This window comes from Odocoileus virginianus, unplaced genomic scaffold, assembly GCF_023699985.2.
Source record: "Odocoileus virginianus isolate 20LAN1187 ecotype Illinois unplaced genomic scaffold, Ovbor_1.2 Unplaced_Scaffold_24, whole genome shotgun sequence".
NCBI lineage: Eukaryota > Metazoa > Chordata > Mammalia > Artiodactyla > Cervidae > Odocoileus > Odocoileus virginianus.
Window position 1 is genome coordinate 186,767 of NW_027224286.1, and position 8,776 is coordinate 195,542.

Consider the following 8,776-nt stretch of genomic DNA (forward strand, 5'->3'; position numbering starts at 1 on the left):
GGGACTAACGGGTTTTTCAGCCGGAAAATGCAGCGAAAGGCGGCTTCTACGTGGACTGAAGGCAGAAGAGCCAAGGCAGGGGACCGACCTCCGGACGAATCCAAACCCCAAACACCCGACCTACACGGGGACTTCTGGATTTACCTGGGGGTGGAAGGGCCAAGTGCTGAGATGTCAGGTATCTAGTCACTCCAAAGCCCCCGAGGTGTGCGTGATGGAGCAGCGCAGCAGGAATTCACACGGAAAGCAGACGTATAACCCGCGGCGGTTGAACGCTCACTCGGCGATCCGCGCTTCCCGTTCCGTAATCAACTGCGCACGCGCGGACTTAGAGGCAGGGCCTCCGGCGAGGCTGGGCGGGGCGTCGGCCTCAGGGCGGGTGCGGGCCGCGCGTGAACCCAGACCCGGGAGGGCAGGCGGACCCGGCGCCTCCCAGGAGCCCCGAATGTGCTGTTACCTTACTGTCTTGAACCTTTGGGAGTAAAAGCGTACAGCAGTGTAGGCTACCTTGGTGGGAAGCTAATCTGTCAACTCCTAACAAGTGGAGAATGGTTACAGAAAAACCTGCTTTTGCCAGCAGGCTGCTCGCACGCTGTGGTCTCCAGGAGCAAGCAATTCGGTGGTTGGAAAAGTGCGGCTCCGAGTGGCTGCTGCGCCAGTGAAGATGCTCAGTCGTGTCCGATTCTGTGAGACAATTACAATTCACTTGAGCAGCTGGGACGACAGAGGATGAGATGGTAGGACGGCATCACCGACTCAATGGACGTTAAGTTTGAGTAAACTCCGGGAGTTGGTGATGGACAGGGAGGCCTGGTGTGCTGCAGTCCATGGGGTCGCAAAGAGTCGGACACGACTGAGCGACTGAACCGAACAGTTTAAGGAAACAAGAAGCTGACATGCCCCTCTGTATTACAAAACTAGAACGAGTGATGGAAGTCTCCCACTGAAGAGTGGGCCATTTCACACCGACCACTCACAGAATACTTTTCCCTTTCTATAATCCTCATTCTGGCAGGACGACTAACTCAACGCCTTGGTTCCAGAGCCTCAGGGACATAACCTAGCATCTGAGACTGGAGCACCATGGCATGTAGTAATTTCTGTCACTAATCACTGCAATACATTTTAAAAATGCAATATTTACAAAAATCTTATAAATTGCATTCTTTTTGCTCAAGTGTTTTGCTTGCCTTTTAAAATCATATCCGCTCCCAACTCCAGTTTGAGATATACCTGACTTACATGACTGTGTGTTTAATTTGCAAAGCATGATATTCTTACAGAGACTGAAATAATTATCGCAGTAAGTTTATTTATTTATTTTTTGAAGGTCAAGTTTAAATTTAATGACTTTGGTATTAACTATACACATACTAGTAAGTGCTAAGACTTAAAATCTTCCGGTTCAGTTGTGACTCCAGACAGGATCCAGAGAGGAGTTCTAAAAATCTCTTCTCTGGGTTTTATGGAGACTTTCTTTACCCTCCTGTGTTAGCCTCTTAAGGCACTGCGTCAGCCTTAAAAGGGCACTGGAAAGGGCAATAGCAGTAAGTTTAATAAGCATCACTCATTGCATGTTATACTATCAGGATAAATAACAAACTGCACTGACATGCTCTCTCCCTCCCATCTTTTCACCTTTTCTTTGTTATAGAAAAGAGAAATGGGATATTTCCCATTTAGGTGGAATATGGGTGGAAATGGGATATTGAAGAAATTAATTTTTCTTTTTAAAACTATGATGGCCATTTAACTAGTAGCTAATATTAGGGAAAATATGAGACTAACGTTTTACTAAAAATCAGACAAAATCTAAAAATGAAAAGGGTTTTAAAACCTTCACCCTTCTTTTGATCACTCAGCAGTCACATTGCTACAAGGAAAGTAAAGACTAAGTGTTCATAGATTTAGAAGGGGCAGAGGATGCATCAAATCACACAGCTCACCCTCCAGACTTCCTCTTACCATCTGTCACTATTCACTTCTTGTATCTAAAATTCTGAAATTCGGCATAAAATTTCGGTCTATCCAAGGCCATTCTTTTTTTTTTTCCCCCAAGGCCATTCTTGAAGCAGAGAGAAGACAGGGTTCAGTCACTCATTCATGTCTGACTCTTTGCAACCCTATGGACTGCAGCACACCAGGCTTCCCTGTCCATCACCAAAGCTCATGTCCATTGAGTCAAATGATGCCATCCAACCATCTCATCCTTTGTCGTCCCCCTTCTCCCTTTGCCTTTCATCTTTCCAGCACCAGGGTCTTTTCCAATGAGTTAGTTCTTTGCATCAGGTGGCCAAAATATTGGAGTTTCAGCTTCAGCATCAGTCCTTCCAATGAATATTCAGGGCTGATTTCACTTAGGATTGACTGGTTTGATCCCCTTGCAGTCCAAGGGACTCTCAAGAGTCTTCTCCAACACCACAGTTCAAAAGCACCAATTCTTCAGCACTCAGCCTTCTTTATGGTACAACTCTCACATCCACACGACTACTGGAAAAACCTTAGCTCTAACTAGATGAACCTTTGTCCGCAAAGTAATGTCTATGCTTTTTACTATGTTATCTAGGTTTGTCATAGCTTTTCTTCCAAGGAGCTAGAGCCATTTAATTTCATGGCTGCAGTCATCATCTGCAGTGATTTTGGAGCTCAAGAAAATAAAGACAGGGTTACATGAAGCAAATAAAAGCTATGAAAGCTTCCATTTAAACTTGAAACATGCCTCTCCATTCATACCAAATTGGCCCAGAACTCAAAAAGACAAGCTTGCATGAAATGGGCAAAGAAGTGCGAATCCTCTCAAGTGAAAGGGAGGTTTGCCTTAGTCTAATGACCAAACTTGATATCAAAGGGCAGACACATATGATCTCACAGAAGGTTGATAAATGGCTGTACATAATATTACTATATATGAATAACTGCAGCATCTACCAGAAGTGACTTTTCCCTTGTTTACACTAAACAAAATTACTGATATTAGATAAAATAGGGACTATCACTACAGACCATGCAGACATGAAAAAGATAGAAAGGAACTCTTACAAAAACTCAACAAGATTATAAGATGAAATGCACTAATTCCATGAAACCCATAACCTATAACAAATCACCAATGTTAAACATTATTTGAATAACCTGCCTTGAATTGCACTGCAAATTTATAATTTCAAAATGCCCACCACCTAAGAAAGAAACTCAAAAGCAGAGATAGTGACTGTGAGAGCTTAATTAAACTCCTCCATCATGCTCTGCATAGACCCTGCCTGGACTTTCTACATGTTCCCTCCAGATGTACCTTGTAGCTCCTCAAGATTCTGTGTAATAAACATCTCCACTTCACTCTCCGTCGGAGTCTTCTGCAGAACTGTTGCCTAACATTCAACACTCAGGGGCTCTACTTTACAACAGGTAATTTAACAAAGTTGCAACAACAGCATTTTACAATTCTATCAAATTTAAAAAGAATTACTGGCAATTCTATGTGATTTCTTTTCAAGAAAAGAAACAGAAGAAGCACCTTCAACTCAATTTATGAGGCCAGAATTACTAGGAAACAAAACTAGACAACCAGAAAATAGAAAAAGAGAAAGTAAATAATTAAATCCCCCATGAAGATTCAGATCCTCCATGAAGATTCAAAATTCCATCATAAAATATTAGTAATAGAAATGTAACATAAAGAATTCATATTAAAGATAGCATAAATAAAGGAATTCCCTGGTGGTCCAGGGTTAGCACTCATTGCTTTTACTTGTGGGGCCCAGGTTCAATCCCTGGTTAAGGAGCTAAGATCCTGCAACCTATGCAGCTCACCAAAAATGATAATATAAATCAAAATCAAGATCACTTAGCAAAGATAAATACATTATTCTTGGCTGTGAACAAATTCTATGTGGAGGATATTGGGTGTCCCACAAAAAAGATTTCCTGTCATGCTTTTGCCATCTCAGTTCTTTCACTGAATTAAAGCCCCAAACTAATTATTTTTATGTTTATACTGCATCTACTTTTACCCATCATTGCCTTTTGAGCATCATTGCATCCTTAAGAGTCCCAAAACCTAGTAACCACTGCTATAAAACAGGACAAACACATCTGTCAGGAAAAAATTCTGCTAAAGAAATGACTGAAAGTATTTATTACAGCATAAAAGTAAACAACACATATCAGGTAATAGCATAATTTGAAACTGAAATTTAACAGCATTTGGAAAATCGTGTAAATTATTTCATTACATTATCTAGTCAGCATTTCCAAAAATTAATTAAAACTAGAGTAAAAATATCTCCAGAAGTTTATTTAAATAGTATCTTACAAGTATTTTACAGAACCACACTGAACATGTGCTGTGGAAAACAAATGTAATAAATTATTACCAAGACGAAAAGTGTAATTTTCCAAGCCAATTAAGTCAGAAGTTTCAGGAGTAAGCAAATGGGTGTTTTGCTTTTTTTTTCTCCAAAGTAGATAAGTTTAGCTTTATTGCTTTGCCAAGCAAAGGGGCCACAGTGGGCTAATGCCTTCAAAACTGTGTGTCTCAAGAGGGGGTAGTGAGTTTTATAGTAATGGCTCAAAGTGGGTGTGGTCAGGTCGTGAACTCTTCTTTGATTGGCTGGTGGTGAGGTAAGTGGCAGTCAGCATCATAAACCTTCTGGCTCCAACTGCTCTGGGTTCTCCATGCTGGTGGGCAGCAGGCTTAGTGTCTCCCACCTGATGGGGGTTTCAGTATCTGGAGCCTGGACTTACTGAGGCTCAGGTTCTTTGTGTCTCAGCACAGAAGGAATTCAGCAAAGTGGCAGGCAAAGAAGGAGCAGACTTATTAATATAGGACGCTTGTGAGGCACACTAGTTGGCAGGTGAGAGGGGTCTGCTTCAGTTAAGTTCTCTGAAGTCTAATCCCATTAAAAAATATTTTTTTTTGCTTATGGGCTCTTAGTTTCTTAACCATGGATTGAACCTGTCAGTTTGGCAGTGCGAGTACTGAGTCCTAACCACTGGACTGCCAGGGAATTTCCCCTAATTTCATTTTTGATGTCTGACTATTGACACTTTTCAATGTTCAGGAAGAACTTTTTCTTTTTCAGCCTATTGGAACAAACTAATTAAAGGGAAAAAAAGCCTGAGTGCTCCTTTGAGACAAACTGGAGGTTCAAACTGTTAAGCCTGCCCTCCACGAAGGCTCATCCCAGTAATTAAATTTTCCTCTCATCTTAACTGCTCTCCCTACAATTCCCAAGATTAAGACTCATGTCTCATTAAACACAGATGCAGGGACTCCCCTGGCAGTCCAGGGGTTAAGACTCTGTGCTTCCACTGTAGTGGGCACAGGTTTGATCCCTGGTTAACCAAGATCACATGTGCCACATGGTACAGCAAAAACACACACACACACACACACAGAGAGATGTAAACACCACCTACTCACCATGCAATGGAGAAACTAACCAACATTTTCTGGGCACTGTTCCTACCACATAATCCATCCCTAGTAACCTTCCCTCTCCTCTCATGAACAGTCCCATCCCTCAATGTCCTTACTGCTCTGCTCATGGTCACCTAGCAGAGGATTATGTTCTGTAACTCACTGTGCTCTATCCATGGATAGACCCTCAACCTAACAAGCACGATGGGCAACAGCAATTTTACACTATTCTCTGCCCCTCCCTGATGCTAATTAATACACTACTGAATTTGGTAATTCAGGGTCCTTGTTTTTCCAGGGAACGTGGATGTGGATGAACCAAACCCAATGAAGTTGGCTCCTTCATTGACTCCTTACTGACTCCTTCCCAGAGACCATCATCAAAGACCTGTAATGAAGATTAAGGTCAACAGACTTCAAACTTCAGGTTGAATGGCATAAACTGTAATGTGGCCTCTTCAAGAAAACACAATTAGTAGAATATTTACAGAGTGAAGACAATTGCCAATTTATACATATGTTTTCATGTCATATACAAATCATTCCATAAATTTTAACTTATTGTGACTTGTAACGATCTCCCATTAATCTTAAGAGAACTGCAGACTTATTCCTTTTATGGATTGGCTGACACACAGGCTAATTTAAGAACTGTGCAAAAACTTTACCTACTTTGTTACATTTGTAAGGATCATCCCCAATATGAGGCATTTTGTGATGAAACCTCAGGAAGCATTGCTTCATCAAATTCTTTCCACGTTCAGTAAATCTCTTTAGTTTCTGACCTGTATGAATTGAACCATTACACCAAAGTCGGAGACACCTGATGAAAACTTTTATAACATTATATTTGAAACACTGCTCTCCAGATTAAATCTATTTCAGTGATTTTATCTTCAGGTACAAGCCTTAGCACACATATTAGTTTGTGTGGTTTCCTTCAAAGGTATGTATTGAGAAGTCTGATGAATTGTGCAGCCTGGATAAAACCTCTGTTCATAACTCGGTAGGGTTTTTCTTCAATGGACTCTCCCCTGTTGCCTCATACTTGAACTCAAGGTGAAGATTTTGCCACACTTGTTACATTTGTAAGGGATAATTCCAGTAACTCCCCCATCTTATAATCTTTGGGTAAAATCCTTGCCACACATATTACATTTCTGTGGTTTCTCTCCAGGATAAATATTCCAATATCCAGTGATGAAAGAGCATTAATTTGGAACCTTGCCCCATTCATTACATGTGTAATGTTCTGTCCAGCACAGATTATTTGATGACTGGTAGAATGTGAGCCACGAGCAAAGGTTTTGCCGATTCCTAACATTTGTGAGGTAATAATCTCCAGAAAGAAATCTTTGGTCAATGAATTCTTTGTCTAAAGGGCTGGTCAGACTAAACACACTTATCTGATTTCTCTCCAGAATGATATTTTCAATGAAGCCTAAGATGGCGACACCTGCTAAAAACACTTCCTTAAAGTTTGTCATCAATGTGAGTTACCTGACAGGAAGGTAGGCTTCACAGTACACTGACAAATTTATCAGTCATTATATTTGTCAGGTTTCTCTCCAACATGAAACATCAGTTCACCTCCAGGTATGAATTTGAATATACATGTCTAGAGCTTCTGTCCAGTTAGAGTAGGTGAAATCACCCCTGAATATTCATTGGAAGGACTGATGTTGAAGCTGAAGCCAGTACTTTGGCTACCTGATATGAAGAGCTGACTGATTAGAAAAGCACCTGATGCTGGGAAAGACTGAAGGCAAAAGTAGAAGAGGGAAACAGAGGATGAGATAGTTAAGACAGCATCGCTGACTCAATGGACATGAGTTTGAGCAAACCCCAGGAGACAGTGAAGGACAGGGAAGCCTGGTGTGCTGCAGCCCATGGGTTTGCAAAGAGTCAGACATGGCTTAGCAACTGAACAACAACAAATGTAGTGATGGCTGAGATTTAAGTAAAGGCTTTTCAACAGTCTTTACTTTTGTAAGGTTTTCCTTTCGTATGAACACTTTGATGCTTTGCCAGGTACGCCTTTCGACTAAAGCAGCTGCCACACTCATTACATTTGTAAGGTTTCTCTCCAGTGTGAATTCTCTGATGAATTGCAAGATTTGAATTCCGATTGAAGACCTTGCCACACTCATTACATTTGTAAGGTTTCTCTCCAGTATGAGTTCTCTGGTGAATTGCAAGGTATGAATTATAACTGAAGACTCTGCCACATATATCACATTTACATAATTTCTGTCCTGTATGGATTATCTGATGTCTCTTGAGGTTTGAGCTGTGATTAAAGATTTTGCCACAGTCTTTACATTCATAAGGTTTTTCCCCAGTATGAATTCTCCGATGAACTGCAAGGTATGAATTTTGACCAAAGACTTTCCCACAGATGTCACATTTATATGGTTTATCTCCTGAATGGATGATTTGATGTTGTATGAGGTGTGAGCCAAAATAAAAAGTTTTGCCACACTCATTACATTTGTAATGTTTCTCTCCAGTATGAATGATCTGGTGACTGACAAGGGTTGATCTAATACTGAACATCTTACCACATTCGTTACATTTATAAGGTTTCTCTCCAGTATGAATTCTCTGGTGACTTGCAAGGTTTCCTTTTTGACTGAAAGCTTTGTCACATTCACTACATTTGTAAGGCTTCTCTCCAGTATGAATTCTGCGATGTTTTGCAAGGTATGAATTCTGACTAAACACCTTGCCACATTCATTACACTTGTATGGTTTCTCTCCAGTATGTATTCTCTGATGAACTGTAAGGTATGAACTTTGAGTAAACACTTTTTCACATATATCACATTTATATAAGTTCTCTTTTGTATGGGTTATCTGATGTCCGTTGAGGTGCAATCCACAGTTAAGGGTTTTGCCACACTCATTATATTTGTAAGATTTCTCTGCAGTATGAATTGTTTGATGAATAGCAAGGTCTGAATGTTGACTAAAGACTTTGTGACATACATCACAATTAAAGATTTTCTCTTCTGTATGGATCAACTGATGTTGAGTGAAGTTTAAGCATTGATGAAAGGTTTGACCACTCTGATTACAACTGTAATGGCTGTCCTTGTGTGCCCTCTGGTCTTGTGTCAGTATTGAAGGATGCATAAAATCATTCACACATGGATTACCAAGGTTGGACTGGATAGTAGAAGAAATTCCTTGAAGTGGTGAAAATGAGGCATTAATGTTGATACTCCTGTGAGCATCATTAAATTCATCAATTTTCTGTTCACTTTTACAAAGCTGCAGTTCATTCCCAAAGTTTAATGGAAGTCTGTTTTCAATAGGCTGAATTCCTGCAAAGCGTCTACCATGTCGCTGTCTCTT

At 40.6% G+C, this 8,776-nt stretch overlaps 1 protein-coding gene, 1 non-coding gene and 1 pseudogene across 2 annotated transcripts in view; all 3 read right to left on the minus strand.

Annotated features, from left to right (window-relative positions):
- Positions 1–170, minus strand: part of LOC110148904 (zinc finger protein 665-like) — a 19,820-nt gene extending 19,650 nt beyond the window's left edge. Inside the window, exon 1 of the mRNA XM_070463064.1 lies at positions 145–170. The gene's annotated coding sequence lies outside the window, so the exon portion shown is untranslated. The remainder of the gene's footprint in view (positions 1–144) is intronic.
- The window catches only part of LOC110148906 (zinc finger protein 665-like), a 47,408-nt pseudogene that overhangs the window by 1,003 nt on the left and 37,629 nt on the right, over positions 1–8,776 (minus strand).
- LOC139033643 (small nucleolar RNA SNORA26) lies at positions 1,408–1,530 on the minus strand. Its single transcript, XR_011486168.1, has one exon. It is a non-coding gene; the product is annotated as a small nucleolar RNA SNORA26 (small nucleolar RNA).